Source organism: Macaca thibetana, chromosome 7 (assembly GCF_024542745.1).
Source record: "Macaca thibetana thibetana isolate TM-01 chromosome 7, ASM2454274v1, whole genome shotgun sequence".
Lineage (NCBI taxonomy): Eukaryota > Metazoa > Chordata > Mammalia > Primates > Cercopithecidae > Macaca > Macaca thibetana.
In genome coordinates, this window is record NC_065584.1 from 108,158,719 (window position 1) to 108,174,822 (window position 16,104).

The window sequence follows — 16,104 nt, forward strand, 5'->3', positions numbered from 1 at the left end:
TATAGAGTTCAAAAATAGGCAAAATGTTGGTTAGGGCATACATTCTTAGTAGAGGAAATATTGCCTGCAGTGGAGTGAAAACTGGCCCTTAGAGTGAAAGAAAATCTTACCTATTATAATGGTCTGCTGCCCTCCAAAGGGACGTAAACATAAATAGATATACAATATATCTGTGGTGTTAAAATTCCATGGGGCATGGGGGTAGAATTAGGAAGAAAACTTCTAAAAAGGCTTCTTAGGGGGACAAAAATGAAAAGAAAACTGAGAAACACTCTTATGGATTCATACTTGGGCAGTAAAACTATCAAGAAAAAAGAGGTGGTTACACACAGGGTAAGTAAAGAAACTGTTTTAGAATAAATCTGGTGACAGCAGAAGAGAATATGAGACACACTGTGCTCACAGAGCCATCGAGGTGGGAGGTAGGGAGGTGTGAACTGAAAGGTACAACTGTGGGCTTCTTGGATACCGGCTGTAATATATTTCGGGACCAGGTTGGTGGGTATTTGGGCTAATAATTTACAATAACTTAAGCTATACCTTAAGGTATATTTTATGTACTTTTCTGAATGTATGTGTTATATTTAATAAAGTATTTTTAAGATACTAAAAATGAAGGTTACCAAAGAATAACAATGGAATCTAGAAAAAATGTTAATGATCTAATATGAAATCTAGATAAGATATAATGGTTTAAAATCTATGGCTATAGGAAGCATTTTCATGAAAAAAACAAAGACATAAAAGAATACTTTGTTGTACTTACTCCAAGGATGATAGTAGTTTTCTAAAAGCTTCGTACTTAGCTTTTTTTGGTGTGTATTTTTGCTTGGGGATATATCTTATGATTGAACTTTCTTGAAATGACCCTAATGTAGTATTTTCTATCACTTCTGTTATCATAGAAACTGTTGTGGTTGTCAACTGGATTGTCTTCCTAAAGTATGAATCCGGTATATATTGATTGAAGTTGTTAATGGCTACTTCTTTACGGATTCATATGGGGGAATGAATGAAGCACACAGGCCTACAACAAAAAACAAAACACGAAAAAAACAGGAAGGTATCTTTTTTTTTCTTAATCGTTAAATTATATGTCCATATACCCAACTTAAGAAATAGAAACTTTGGCTGGGTGTTGTGGCTCACACCTGTAATCCTAACACTTTGGGAGGCCGAGGCGGGCAGATCACTTGAGGTCAGGAATTTGAGATCAGCCTGGCCAAGATGGCAAAACCCCATCTCTACCAAAATACAAAAACTTAGGCAGATGTAGTGGCATGTACCAGTAATCCCAGCTTCTTGGGAGGCTGAGGCAGGAGAATCTCTTGAACTCAGGAGGTAGAGGTTGCAGTGAGCCGAGATCACGCCACTGTGCTCCAGCCTGGGTGACAAAGATAAACTCCATCTAAAAAAAAAAAGAAAAAGAAAAGCTAAGTATGGACTTAATTTCTCTGAGGTTTAAAGCTGCAAAGGTTGCTCTTCATGAAGTAGGTGGGATCTCAGGTGGGCAGTGAAATGTGAGTGGGGTTTGGTCAGCTGGTGGAGGTTGAAGGAAAATTATTTACGTAGGTGAAAAGGAAACACAATCAGGTATCTAGGAAAGAGAATGAGAGATTCAGAGTATACGAGACCAGTTTGAGCTATAACACAAGGAGGGTAGGATTCATGTAGAAGAGTTGTAGGAAATAGTGCTGATGTAATAATCTTGTACTCAAACAGTTCTGTGAATTGGTGACAGATTTTATTTCTAGTAAGTAAACTATTACCCCAGATATTCATCTTTCTATGTAAGTGGTTGAGAAACAGGGGAGTAACAGTAAAGAAACTGTTTTAGAATAAATCTGGTGACAGCGGAAGAGAATATGAGACACACTGTGCTCACAGAGCCTAGAAGAGTGTGACAGTAGTTGAGGGCCACGCCGTCATCTTAGAGTGAAGTGAGGAGAACCTACGTTGGTTTGGTAGTCCTGGGAGTGGAAGGAGGAATGAAATGTGAAAGCTCATTGGAGGCAGAATCAAAATGGCTTGGTCTTCATAGTCAACTATTAAGTGAGGAGGAGGAATTATTGGCTGACTTAGGAAGAAGTAAATAATGTGAAATGCCAATAAAACACAAAACTTGCCATTTTAGTCAGGGTAAAACTTAAGCATTGTGTGATTCTAGATAGACTATTGAGCAGTTTTCTTCCATTTATTTTATATCCCATATCTTTGAGCTATAATCCTATGTCTTTTTTTTTTTTTTTTTTTTTTTTTTCTTAGATGGAGTCTCGCTCTGTCGCCCAGGCTGGAGTGCAGTGGCCAGATCTCAGCTCACTGCAAGCTCACCTCCCGGGTTTACACCATCCTCCTGCCTCAGCCTCCCGAGTAGCTGGGACTACAGGCGCCCGCCACCTCGCCTGGCTAGGTTTTTTTTTTTGTATTTTTTAGTAGAGATAGGGTTTCACCGTGTTAGCCAGGATGGTCTCGATCTCCTGACCTCATGATCCGCCCGTCTCAGCCTCCCAAAGTGCTGAGGTTACAGGCTTGAGCCACCGCGCCTGGCCTAATCCTATTTCTTTATTTCATAGCCAAACATTTTCTAAATGAACAGCTCTATTGTGATACAGTTTTCATATGATAAGCCTCACCCTTCAAAGTGTACAGTTCAGTAGTTTTTAGTATATTCAGAGTTATGCAGCCATTAGCACTACCTAATTTCAGAAACTTTTCATCTCCCCAAAAAGAAACCCTGTACCCATTAGCAGTCACTCCCTATACCCATATCCCCCACCATGGATCCTGGCAACCTGTGATCTAATTTCTATCTCTGTAGATTTGCCTATCCTGGACATTTCATACAAATAGAATCATACAAAATGTGGCATTTTGTGACTGACTTTTCTTTACAGTGATTAAAAATCAAATGCCTGAAGAGGCTAAGCTTACCATAGTGTTTGCTGTACAACTTTGACAACTGAGCTTTTTTAAACTTGAAAATATTACTGTGTCTGTATATGTGGCATATTATACTTAGATGACCCTTACTTTGATTATTAAAATTTTTTTCCCTAGTATTCTTGAACTGTCTCAATATTTAGCAGGAACCCTTTGGAGACAAAGAGCAGTAAGAATTTGGAACACATATTGACAAAATGAACGTAATTTAATACAGTAGTAGAGTCAACCACTTTTAGGTGTTGATGCTGCTGATAGTGTATATTAAGGAAAAGTTTACTTATCTTAGTTTTTGTGGAAGTACTAGAACTACTTCTGTCTTGTGTTTAGATTTCAACAAACATTTGCATAGGTATTATGTGGTTGTACAAATGTACTTTCTTTTGACCTGAAAATGCAAAAACTTCCTTTCTTCCCACTTTCTGAGACTCTGCAACTTTAAAGGAAGAGTGGGGTTCTTTAAAGGAAAGGTGGTGATGGTTGGATAATGGGTAACAATGTCTACCGTATGCTTTCTTTTCTCAAAACAAGTTCCCGTCTACCATCAGCATTTCCAAAATTTGAAGATCAAGTGTGGTATTAACTCATTAACTAATGACTAGACTTTGAGCAGTTGTGGAACCAGAATCTCAGTGAGTGCCTGGATGTTCCAATTCTGTTAAATCAATGAGCGCACATTATATACAATACTCTCTTAGCCCAGTGGCAGATTTAAGGAGTGAGAGATAGATTTCTATGTTTCAGAAATCAAATATACAAAGAATAAACATTTTTAATCCCGTGATTCTTTGCTCGAGTTTAATTTTTTGGAGTGTTTTTCTTTCAGATTTTCTTTCCTTTCCATTAAACTTTCACTTTGAAAGCTCCCAGGGTTTGGGCAAAGCAAATAGGAAAGACACTTGCTTGGATTCTCCAGGGTAATGGAGTTAAAGAGGACTTCTTTCCCTCATTTTGTTATTGAATAATGTCATGATAACAATTATTAAGGTGAATGGTCTACAGTAGAAGTTTTTAGATGCCTTTTCTGCAAAATAATTTGGGTTTGTGAATGCAAGGATGCCTTTGGTTATCTGGAATGGAAGATGTGCAGGCTACAGGGTCTTGGCAAGTCTTCTGGGGGGAAATAACAGTATTTGGAAGGGTAGGAAGCAGAAGGAATCTCAGGCAAGGGAAAGGTGTGGGCAGAGACCTGGAGGATAGAACAGTTCGTGGTGGACTTAGTGTCCACATAGACCTAATCAGTGGTCTTAGCTTTCGTGTTTTCAAAATTACCACAGTTTTTGTTCTAAAACTATCATTCCCTTGATTTTATCTTAGGCATGCTATTTGTGTATTTTGAAATTTAAAATAACATTAAAGGAGAATTGAAATTGTTTTGTTTGAGAAAGAGTTAAAAGGTTAAAACATATTGATCTAAATAATTTTTAAAAAATTTATTTATTATTATTATACTTTAAGTTGTAGGGTACATGTGCATAACGTGCAGGTTTGTTACATATGTATACTTGTGCCTTGTTGGTGTGCTGCACCCATCAACTCGTCATTTACATCAGGTATAACTCCCAATGCAATCCCGCCCCCCCCCCCCCCCCCCCCCCCCCTCCCCCCTCCCCATGATAGGCCCCGGTGTGTGATGTTCCCATTCCTGAGTCCAAGTGATCTCATTGTTCAGTTCCCACCTATGAGTGAGAACATGCGGTGTTTGGTTTTCTGTTCTTGTGATAGTTTGCTAAGAATGATGGTTTCCAGCTGCATCCATGTCCCTACAAAGGACACAAACTCATCCTTTTTTATGGCTGCATAGTATTCCATGGTGTATATGTGCCACATTTTCTTAATCCAATCTGTCACTGATGGACATTTGGGTTGATTCCAAGTCTTTGCTATTGTGAATAGTGCCTCAATAAACATACGTGTGCATGTGTCTTTATAGCAGCATAATTTATAATCCTTTGGGTATATACCCAGTAATGGGATGGCTGGGTCATATGGTACATCTAGTTCTAGATCCTTGAGGAATCGCCATACTGTTTTCCATAATGGTTGAACTAGTTTACAATCCCACCAACAGTGTAAAAGTGTTCCTATTTCTCCACATCCTCTCCAGCACCTGTTGTTTCCTGACTTTTTAATGACTGCCATTCTAACTGGTGTGAGATGGTATCTCATTGTGGTTTTGATTTGCATTTCGCTGATGGCCAGTGATGATGAGCATTTTTTTTCATGTGTCTGTTGGCTGTATGAATGTCTTCTTTTGAGAAATGTCTGTTCATATCCTTTGCCCACTTTTTGATGGGGTTGTTTGTTTTTTTCTTGTAAATTTGTTTGAGTTCTTTGTAGGTTCTGGATATTAGCCCTTTGTCAGATGAGTAGATTGCAAAAATTTTCTCCCATTCTGTAGATTGCCTGTTCACTCTGATGGTAGTTTCTTTTGCTGTGCAGAAGCTCTTTAGTTTAATGAGATCCCATTTGTCAATTTTGGCTTTTGCTGCTGTTGCTTTTGGTGTTTTAGACATGAAGTCTTTGCCCATGCCTATGTCCTGAATGGCACTACCTAGGTTTTCCCCTAGGATTTTTATGGTATTAGGTCTAACATTTAAGTCTCTAATCCATCTTGAATTAATTTTCGTATAAGGAGTAAGGAAAGGATCCAGTTTCAGCTTTCTACTTTTGGCTAGCCAATTTTCCCAGCACCATTTATTAAATAGGGAATCCTTTCCCCATTTCTTGTTTCTCTCAGGTTTGTCAAAGATCAGATGGCTGTAGATGAGTGGTATTATTTCTGAGGACTCTGTTCTGTTCCATTGGTCTATATCTCTGTTTTGGTACCAGTACCATGCTGTTTTGGTTACTGTAGCCTTGTAGTATAGTTTGAAGTCAGGTAGCGTGATGCCTCCAGCTTTGTTCTTTTGACTTAGGATTGTCTTGGAGATGCGGGCTCTTTTTTGGTTCCATATGAACTTTAAAGCAGTTTTTTCCAATTCTGTGAAGAAAGTCATTGGTATGGGGGGCATTGAATCTATAAATTACCTTGGGCAGTATGGCCATTTTCACGATATTGATTCTTCCTATCCATGAGCATGGTATGTTCTTCCATTTGTTTGTGTCCTCTTTGATTTCACTGAGCAGTGGTTTGTAGTTCTCCTTGAAGAGGTCCTTTACATCCCTTGTAAGTTGGATTCCTAGGTATTTTATTCTCTTTGAAGCAATTGTGAATGGAAGTTCATTCCTGATTTGGCTCTCTCTTTGTCTGTTACTGGTGTATAAGAATGCTTGTGATTTTTGCACATTAATTTTGTATCCTGAGACTTTGCTGAAGTTGCTTATCAGCTTAAGGAGATTTTGGGCTGAGACAATGGGGTTTTCTAAATATACAATCATGTCATCTGCAAACAGGGACAATTTGACTTCTTCTTTTCCTAACTGAATACCCTTGATTTCTTTCTCTTGCCTAATTGCCCTAGCCAGAACTTCCAACACTATGTTGAATAGGAGTGGTGAGAGAGGGCATCCCTGTCTTGTGCCAGTTTTCAAAGGGAATTTTTCCAGTTTTTGCCCATTCAGTATGATATTGGCTGTGGGTTTGTCATAGATAGCTCTTATTATTTTGAGGTACGTTCCATCAATACCGAAATTATTGAGCGTTTTTAGCATGAGGGCTGTTGAATTTTGTCAAAAGCCTTTTCTGCATCTATTGAGATAATCATGTGGTTCTTGTCTTTGGTTCTGTTTATATGCTGGATTATGTTTATTGATTTGCGAATGTTGAACCAGCCTTGCATCCCAGGGATGAAGCCCACTTGATCATGGTGGATAAGCTTTTTGATGTGTTGCTGAATCCGGTTTGCCAGTACTTTATTGAGGATTTTTGCATCGATGTTCATCAGGGATATTGGTCTAAAATTCTCTTTTTTTGTTGTGTCTCTGCCAGGCTTTGGTATCAGGATGATGTTGGCCTCATAAAATGAGTTAGGCAGGATTCCCTCTTTTTCTATTGATTGGAATAGTTTCAGAAGGAATGGTACCAACTCCTCCTTGTACCTCTGGTAGAATTCAGCTGTGAATCCATCTGGTCCTGGACTTTTTTTGGTTGGTAGGCTATTAATTATTGCCTCAATTTCAGAGTCTGCTATTGGTCTATTCAGGGATTCAACTTCTTCCTGGTTTAGTCTTGGAAGAGTGTAAGTGTCCAGGAAATTATCCATTTCTTCTAGATTTTCCAGTTTATTTGCATAGAGGTGTTTATAGTATTCTCTGATGGTAGTATGTATTTCTGTGGGGTTGGTGGTGATATCCCCTTTATCATTTTTAATTGCGTCTATTTGATTCTTCTCTCTTTTCTTCTTTATTAGTCTTGCTAGTGGTCTGTCAATTTTTGTTGATCTTTTCAAAAAACCAACTCCTGGATTCATTGATTTTTTGGAGGGTTTTTTGTGTTTCTATCTCCTTCAGTTCTGCTCTGATCTTAGTTATTTCTTGCCTTCTGCTAGCTTTCGAATGTGTTTGCTCTTGCTTCTCTAGTTCTTTTAATTGCGATGTTAGAGTGTCAATTTTAGATCTTTCCTGCTTTCTCTTGTGGGCATTTAGTGCTATAAATTTCCCTCTACACACTGCTTTAAATGTGTCCCAGAGATTCTGGTATGTTGTATCTTTGTTCTCATTGGTTTCAAAGAACATCTTTATTTCTGCCTTCATTTCCTTATGTACCCAGTAGTCATTCAGGAGCAGGTTTTTCAGTTTCCATGTAGTTGAGCGGTTTTGATTGCGTTTCTTAGTCCTGAGTTCTAGTTTGATTGCACTGTGGTCTGAGAGACAGTTTGTTATAATTTCTGTTCTTGTACATTTGCTGAGGAGTGCTTTACTTCCAATTACGTGGTCAATTTTGGAGTAAGTACAATGTGGTGCTGAGAAGAATGTATATTCTGTTGATTTGGGGTGGAGAGTTCTATAGATGTCTATTAGGTCTGCTTGCTGCAGAGATGAGTTCAATTCCTGGATATCCTTGTTAACTTTCTGTCTCATTGATCTGTCTAATGTTGACAGTGGAGTGTTGAAGTCTCCCATTATTATTGTATGGGAGTCTAAGTCTCTTTGTAAGTCTCTAAGGACTTGCTTGATGAATCTGGGTGCTCCTGTATTGGGTGCATATATATTTAGGATAGTTAGCTCTTCCTGTTGAATTGATCCCTTTACCATTATGTAATGGCCTTCTTTGTCTCTTTTAATCTTTGATGGTTTAAAGTCTGTTTTATCAGAGACTAGTATTGCAACCCCCACTTTTTTTTGTTCTCCATTTGCTTGGTAAATCTTCCTCCATCCCTTTATTTTGAGCCTATGTATGTCTCTGCGTGTGAGTTGGGTCTCCTGAATACAGCAGACTGATGGGTCTTGACTCTTTATCCAGTTTGCCAGTCTGTGTCTTTTAATTGGAGCATTTAGTCCATTTACATTTAAGGTTAAGATTGTTATGTGTGAACTTGATCCTGCCATTATGATATTAACTGGTTATTTTGCTCGTTAGTTGATGCAGTTTCTTCCTTGCCTCGATGGTCTTTACATTTTGGCATGTTTTTGCAATGGCTGGTACCGGTTGTTCCTTTCCATGTTTAGTGCTTCCTTCAGGGTCTCTTGTAAGGCAGGCCTAGTGGTGACAAAATCTCTAAGCATTTGCTTATCTGTAAAGGATTTTATTTCTCCTTCACTTATGAAACTTAGTTTGGCTGGATATGAAATTCTGGTTTGAAAATTCTTTTCTTTAAGAATGTTGAATATTGGCCCCCACTCTCTTCTGGCTTGTAGAGTTTCTGCCGAGAGATCTGCTGTTAGTCTGATGGGCTTCCCTTTGTGGGTAACCCGACCTTTCTCTCTGGCTGCCCTTAAGATTTTTTCCTTCATTTCAACTTTGGTGAATCTGGCAATTATGTGTCTTGGGGTTGCTCTTCTCGAGGAGTATCTTTGTGGCGTTCTCTGTATTTCCTGAATTTGAATGTTGGTCTGCCCTACTAGGTTGGGGAAGTTCTCCTGGATGATATCCTGCAGAGTGTTTTCCAACTGGGTTCCATTTTCCCCCTCACTTTCAGGCACCCCAATCAGACGTAGATTTGGTCTTTTTACATAATCCCATACTTCTTGCAGGCTTTGTTCATTTCTTTTTCTTCTTTTTTCTTTTGGTTTCTCTTCTCGCTTCATTTCATTCATTTGATCCTCAATCGCTGATACTCTTTCTTCCAGTTGATCGAGTCGGTTAGTGAAGCTTGTGCATTTGTCACGTATTTCTCGTGTCATGGTTTTCATCTCTTTCATTTCGTTTATGACCTTCTCTGCATTAATTACTCTAGCCATCAATTCTTCCACTTTTTTTTCAAGATTTTTTTTAGTTTCTTTGCGCTGGGTACGTAATTCCTCCTTTAGCTCTGAGAAATTTGATGGACTGAAGCCTTCTTCTCTCATCTCGTCAAAGTCATTCTCCGTCCAGCTTTGATCCGTTGCTGGTGATGAGCTGCGCTCCTTTGCCGGGGGAGATGCGCTCTTATTTTTTGAATTTCCAGCTTTTCTGCCCTGCTTTTTCCCCATCTTTGTGGTTTTATCTGCCTCTGGTCTTTGATGATGATGGTGATGTACTGATGGGATTTTGGTGTAGGTGTCCTTCCTGTTTGATAGTTTTCCTTCTAACAGTCAGGACCCTCAGCTGTCGGTCTGTTGGAGATTGCTTGAGGTCCACTCAGGACCCTGTTTGCCTGGGTATCAGCAGCAGAGGCTGCAGAAGATAGAATATTTCTGAACAGCGAGTGTACCTGTCTGATTCTTGCTTTGGAAGCTTCCTCTCAGGAGTGTACTCCACCCTGTGAGGTGTGGGGTGTCAGACTGCCCCTAGTGGGGATGTCTCCCAGTTAGGCTGCTCAGGGGTCAGGGACCCACTTGAGCAGGGAGTCTGTCCCTTCTCAGATCTCAGCCTCCGTGTTGGGAGATCCACTGCTCTCTTCAAAGCTGTCAGACAGAGTTGTTTGCGTCTGCAGAGTTTTCTGCTGCGTTTGTTATTGTTTACTGTGCCCTGTCCCCAGAGGTGGAGTCTACAGACACAGGCAGGTTTCCTTGAGCTGCTGTGAGCTCCACCCAGTTCGAGCTTCCCAGCGGCTTTGTTTACCTACTTAAGCCTCAGCAATGGCGGGCGCCCCTCCCCCAGCCTCGCTGCTGCCTTGCCGGTAGATCACAGACTGCTGAGCTAGCAATGAGGGAGGCTCCGTGGGTGTGGGACCCTCCCGACCAGGTGTGGGATATGATCTCCTGGTGTGCCTGTTTGCTTAAAGCGCAGTATTGGGGTGGGAGTTACCCGATTTTCCAGGTGTTGTGTGTCTCAGTTCCCCTGGCTAGGAAAAGGGATTCCCTTCCCCCTTGCGCTTCCCAGGTGAGGCAATGCCTCGCCCTGCTTCAGCTCTCGCTGGTCGGGCTGCAGCAGCTGACCAGCTCCGATCGTCCGGCACTCCCCAGTGAGATGAACCCAGTACCTCAGTTGAAAATGCAGAAATCACCGGTCTTCTGTGTCGCTCGCGCTGGGAGTTGGAGACTGGAGCTGTTACTATTCGGCCATCTTGCTCCGTGCCCCTGATCTAAATAATTTTCTAATGGGAGATTTGGTACATCCCTAGAAGTTGTCTTTGGTTCAGAGAACAGTCTTCAGACTTAGAAAGGACTTGAGGAGTCCCAGAGAGGAACTGCATGGTCTGAACCGTTTGATTCTCACAACAGAATGCATAAAAACAATTTGAACCATGAAACCATGCAGATGTTCATATTTTGGATAGGGTAAGGTCAGTGCCATTGTCAGAGGAAAAACTCTTGGCCATCACAGGATGGGAGAGAAAGTTTCCGTTGTAAAGAATACTCAAATGCCATTTAAGGAAATGGGTTCTTCTGCCCCTATTCTTTGGAATATTTAGGGCCAAGTTCTTAGTTTTTGACATCATCAAAATTTCAAAGTATTCTGTTCTAAGGCATTTCAAACAATTGACTAGAATTTCAGAGCAATTACATGAGAGTGATAACATGAGAATTTTTAAATTACCCATAGTCCTATATCCCTAACAAGTATGTTCATGCTTGCATGTTCTCTTCTGATCTTTACTGTGTGCATACTTTCTTAGTAATGGCAGTAGAACTTGTTTAAGCAGGAATAATTCTCGAGATAATTTTTTGTTTCCTTTTTTCTTTTTAAGGTATGTATTGGGTGGAGGAGCATTATATATGGAACTTCTCACAAAACAGGTGATTATTTTCTTATAATACTCAATTTTCACCCTCAATAGAGTGTTTTGATTATGTAAGTTAGATCATAAGTAGAAGGTTCTCTTAAAGACATTTTAGTGTTTTTGTTTGTTTGTTTTGTAGCTCCTACTTTCAAGAATGAAAAAGGTAAACCAGTAAAATGACATCGTACTTGGTGCTGAATCTATGCTTGGATAGGCATTAAGAGTGACCTTTATTTAAGGTTCTAACTTGTTCATGTTGAGCACTTAGAACATTGGTTTATTGTTTTTTGTGAGATTCTGGAAATGTTCCAATTTTACTTTTTCCCCTTGACTCCAGACTTTTTAACACTGATCTGCTGCTGTTAAGTTATATGCCATTTTATTAGGGCTTCTGAAGTGGGAATCAGGAATGCTGCTGTGTTCTAGAGATGTTTTGTTCTTCCTGTAGGGCTGAAGCAGTGCCTACTCCATAGAATCAGTCATCATGCAAATAAATGCCACCTGAGTCAAAGGCAAAGCCAACGTGCAGCTTGGAGCAAAGAAGGTACTTCTATTAAGAATTTTATATAAATTATAAGATATATTTTATATTACTTTGTGAACCTTCTTCCTGCCTTAATTCTTTTTGAGGTAATTCACTTCATTTTCATTTGGCTTGTTTTCTTTTTGTTACAAAGATGATCTATAGAAAATATAGAAGTATAAGAAAATTAAAGATACTAACTGATAATTGCTTAATGATATAGTATCTGATTGTTTCGTCTTTATTATATTTACTGCAGACAAACATGTCTACAGTAGTTAATTTATTATTGGTATGTATATTCTAGTAAAAGTTATATGTACTTTGAAGTTTTACAAAATTGAGTTCATGTTATAGAATTAATTCATGATGAACTTTTATGTGCTAGGCACTAGTCTTTTTATTTATTTATTTTTACTTCTTTTCCCCCTCTGTGCCAAGTCTTTTTATTTTTTACTTTTTATTAACTATTTCAATCCTCTTAATAACTTAAAAATAGGGTATTATTAGTATCAGCATTTTGTGGATGAGGCAACTGAAGGTAGGTAACTTGTCCGAGGTCACAGGTGGCAGATCAAGGATTGGAGCCAGACAGCCTGACTGCCCTAGGCCCAACCAAGAGGAGCTGAGAGCAAGCCATGGGGCAGAAGGATGTTGGTCAGGCTGGTTTTCTGTTCAGTTAACATGAAACGCAGGCTGTAATGTTAATTCTAGGACATTACTGAGAAAGCTTTCCAAAGCCAGAGGTGTTTTTTTTTTTTTTTTTTTTTTTTTTTTTCACCATGACCAAGACTTTTTAGCAAAAGTTTGATTTTGTTTAAAGGCAACATGGTGTTCTAAGAAGCTTCCACTCACACTCTTGTGGAGGGAATGGTAGTTGAACTAAATAGTGAAATGCTGTAGCACACAGCCTTTAGGGCAGCTTCTGACCTATTTCTATGGTCAGGAGAGACACCTATCTTTCCCTGCTGCCCACAGCCTCCAGCTATTCACCTTCAGAATTTCCCAGTCTGTGATCACATTCCGATGAGAGATCTGCTTCGTTTTTTCCAGAGTAGCAGGAAGTGAGTCACCACCTGTACTAAACAGTCTAGTCTTCTGTGTATAAATGAGTAAGGTTGGGGAGCCAAATTTGAGAACCTTGTGTAATCCTGAGATTCTCCAGGAGAATCCAAGAGCATGTCAGGATTATGCATGGTGGTAAAGTGGTCTCATGTTAGTTGTATCCACAGCTCTCGTCAGAAGCAGACACAGATACTTTTTGCAAGAAGGCATCTCTAACTTAAGCCTGTAGGATTCCCAAAGATTAAAAGCAGGCAATTATGAATTCAGTCAAATCATAGCATTCAAGTAGTCAACCCAATGTATTTGAGAATTGTCAGAAACAATGAATAATATGTTTCCCAAAGACTGTAGGTTTGGAATTATCAGATACAGAACACAGACTTCAAATATTAGAATTGTGAGAAAATAGTTACATGTGAAATCTAATACAAAAAAAAGATGAAGTCATAAAATTGAGCAAGCAGTAAGACCACCAAAAACGATGAGGGGTACCTGAAAAGAAAATGGATGAAATAGAACTTACAGAAATAAAATATATAGCTGGGTATGGTGACTCATACCTGTAATCCCAGCACTCTTTGTGAGGCTGAGGTGGGAGGACGGTATTAGCCCAGGAGTTGGAGATGAGCCTGGGAAACATGGTGAGAACCCATTTCTACAAAAAAATACCCCACCACCACCAAAAAAAAAAAAAAAAAAAAATAGCTGGGTATGGGGCACATGCCTATAGTCCCAGCTAGCCAGGAGGCTGAGGTGGGAGGATAGACCAAGCCCAGAAAGCCAAGGCTGCAAGTTTGTGCCACTGCAGTCCAGCCTGGGTGACAGAGTGAGACTCTGTTTCAGAATACAATGAAATGAAGAAATAAAAAATGTGATTGTTGAAATAAGACACTCAGTGGATGGATTAGACATCAGAAGAAAGAATTAATTGGTTAGACAATTATCTCCCAAAAGTAAGTCAGTATGTTACACAGAGAGGCATGAGGATAGATGATAGGGCAGAAGTTGGTGGGTTGAGAGGGGAGGGAAATCAGAATGAGGTCTAGAATATGTCTTAGTGGAATCTCAGGAGGAGATACTAAAATTATATTGGAAAGTGAGAGAAATAGAAGTTCTAAAGGTGATAGAAGGAAGTCCACATCAATCAGTCACAACAAATGTAAATGGACTAAAGTTACCAGTTAGACAGATGGAACTAATAAAACAATATCCAACCGTTTTAATCGGTCATATTTAAAAATATGAGGATATGAGAAGATTGAAAGTTTTTATAAAGGAGAGAGAGTGATAAAGATATGCCAGTATACATTAACCAAAAACAAGTGATGGAGCCTTGGTATCAAACAAAATAGGATTTTGGAACAGAAAGCATTAGTAAGAACTTGATGCTAAATGACTGTTAATTAGGAGGACGTGGCAAGTTTCATATTTTATGTACCTGTCAAAGTAGCCTCAAAATACAGAGGAAAAACTGATAAAACCAGAGGGAGAAATTGACAAGTCTGCCATCGTATTTGGAGATTTCAGCATACCCTGCTTACCATAAGTAAGTTACACAGAATGCCTATATGTAGATTTGAATAACCAGTGAAAGGATGTGGTATAATGGACAAATACTGACCTCTGTACACAATAATTAGATTTTTCTATATTCTTCTCAAGCACATGTGGACTATGGGAGAAAGATTAATTATATATTAATCCATAAAGCAAGTCAGAAGATTTAAAAACAATTGGTACGATTCACGCCATGCAATTTATAATTTAAATATAAAGCAATTAAGATTAGAAGGCAATAATGAAGAGATTAACAACAAGCTCCATTAATTTGGAAAGTAACCACCCTCGTAATGCATGGTTTTAAAAAAGCCAATGAAATTTTAGAATGCTTAGAATTGAACCATAGTTAAAATACAAAACATCTGTCTATTCCTGTCTCTCGCCCTCTCCCTCCCTCTTCCTCTCTGGAGCATTCAAGAAGCTAATCTTTTTCAGTGAAGGACACCCCAAATACTGAAAAATAGAAAAAGAACAGATGTCATTCTCTGATCTTAGTGAAATCTATAAGTTAGTAACAAAACCAGAAAACACATGTTGACTTGTGGAATTTTAAAATTTATGCAAACAGCCCTTAGGTCAAACAGGGATATGAAATTAAAACTGCAGAATATCTAGGGAATAGCAATAATGCAATCATTACTGATTAGAGACTGGAGGAGAACTCAGAAGAATGTTCATTGCCTTAAAATCCTTATGTCATGAAGAAAAGAATGAAAATGAATTAAGCCTCTAACTCATTCTTAGAAAGGACAGTCAACCTGAAGGAAAGCAGAATGGGGAAATTATTAAAGATATACAAGTAGAAAGCAGTGAGTTCAAAGAATAGAAAGGGCTAAATCCCCAGTACAGTAAATCCTCTGCAGAAACATTTCTTTAAACTGGGCTTTGAGTACCTTGCTACTGATAATTGAGAAGGGGAAAGGCCAACATTCTTATTTTCTCCTCGTGTTTTGGGTGATGAGCAGTATGGTTTGGAAGTGACTGCTTTACAATCATTTGGGAGCTTCCGGGTATATGTACTTTCCATATACAGTTTGTTTCTGAATCTTTTATTTTTGTCCTTTTTGTGAAAATATGGACTGATTAAAGAACACTTTTTCATTAATGTTAAGAAAAGCATGTTACTACACGTTTTATATCTTAGGTTTTTAACAACATTATGGCAGGGCTTTACTATTTTAAAGAGCTCTTAGAAGTTGAAAAAGACTACCCTGTAAAAAATGACAGAAGTGGCCAGGCATGGTGGCTCACGCCTATAATCCCAGCACTTTGGGAGGCCGAGTTGGGTGGATCACCTGAGGTCAGGAGTTTGAGATCAGCCTAGGCAACATGGTGAAACTCCATCTCTACTAAAAATATAAAAAATTAGCTGGGTGTGGTGGCAGACGCCTGTAATCCCAGCTGCTGGGGAGACTGAGGCATGAGAATTGCTTGAACCTGGGAGGCAGAGGTCGCAGTGAGCCAAGATCATGCCATCCCACTCCAGCCTGGGCGACAGAGTGAGGCTCTGTCTCAAAATAAATAAATAAATAAATAAATAAACAAACAAACAAACAAACAAAACCCTCAATGAGCTTGATAAACGGAAAATGAAACTTACTTGTAGTTAGAAGTTAACCAGGAGCTTTCAAAAACTTATTAGTTGACAACGAAGTCAAGAAAAAGGGAAAATCATGCACGTGATCCGTAATAGTAAAATATATCAAAACCAAGGTAAAATTAGAAATAGAGGCATTTTCTAAATTAAATTCAAGGCTGCCAGATTAGAAG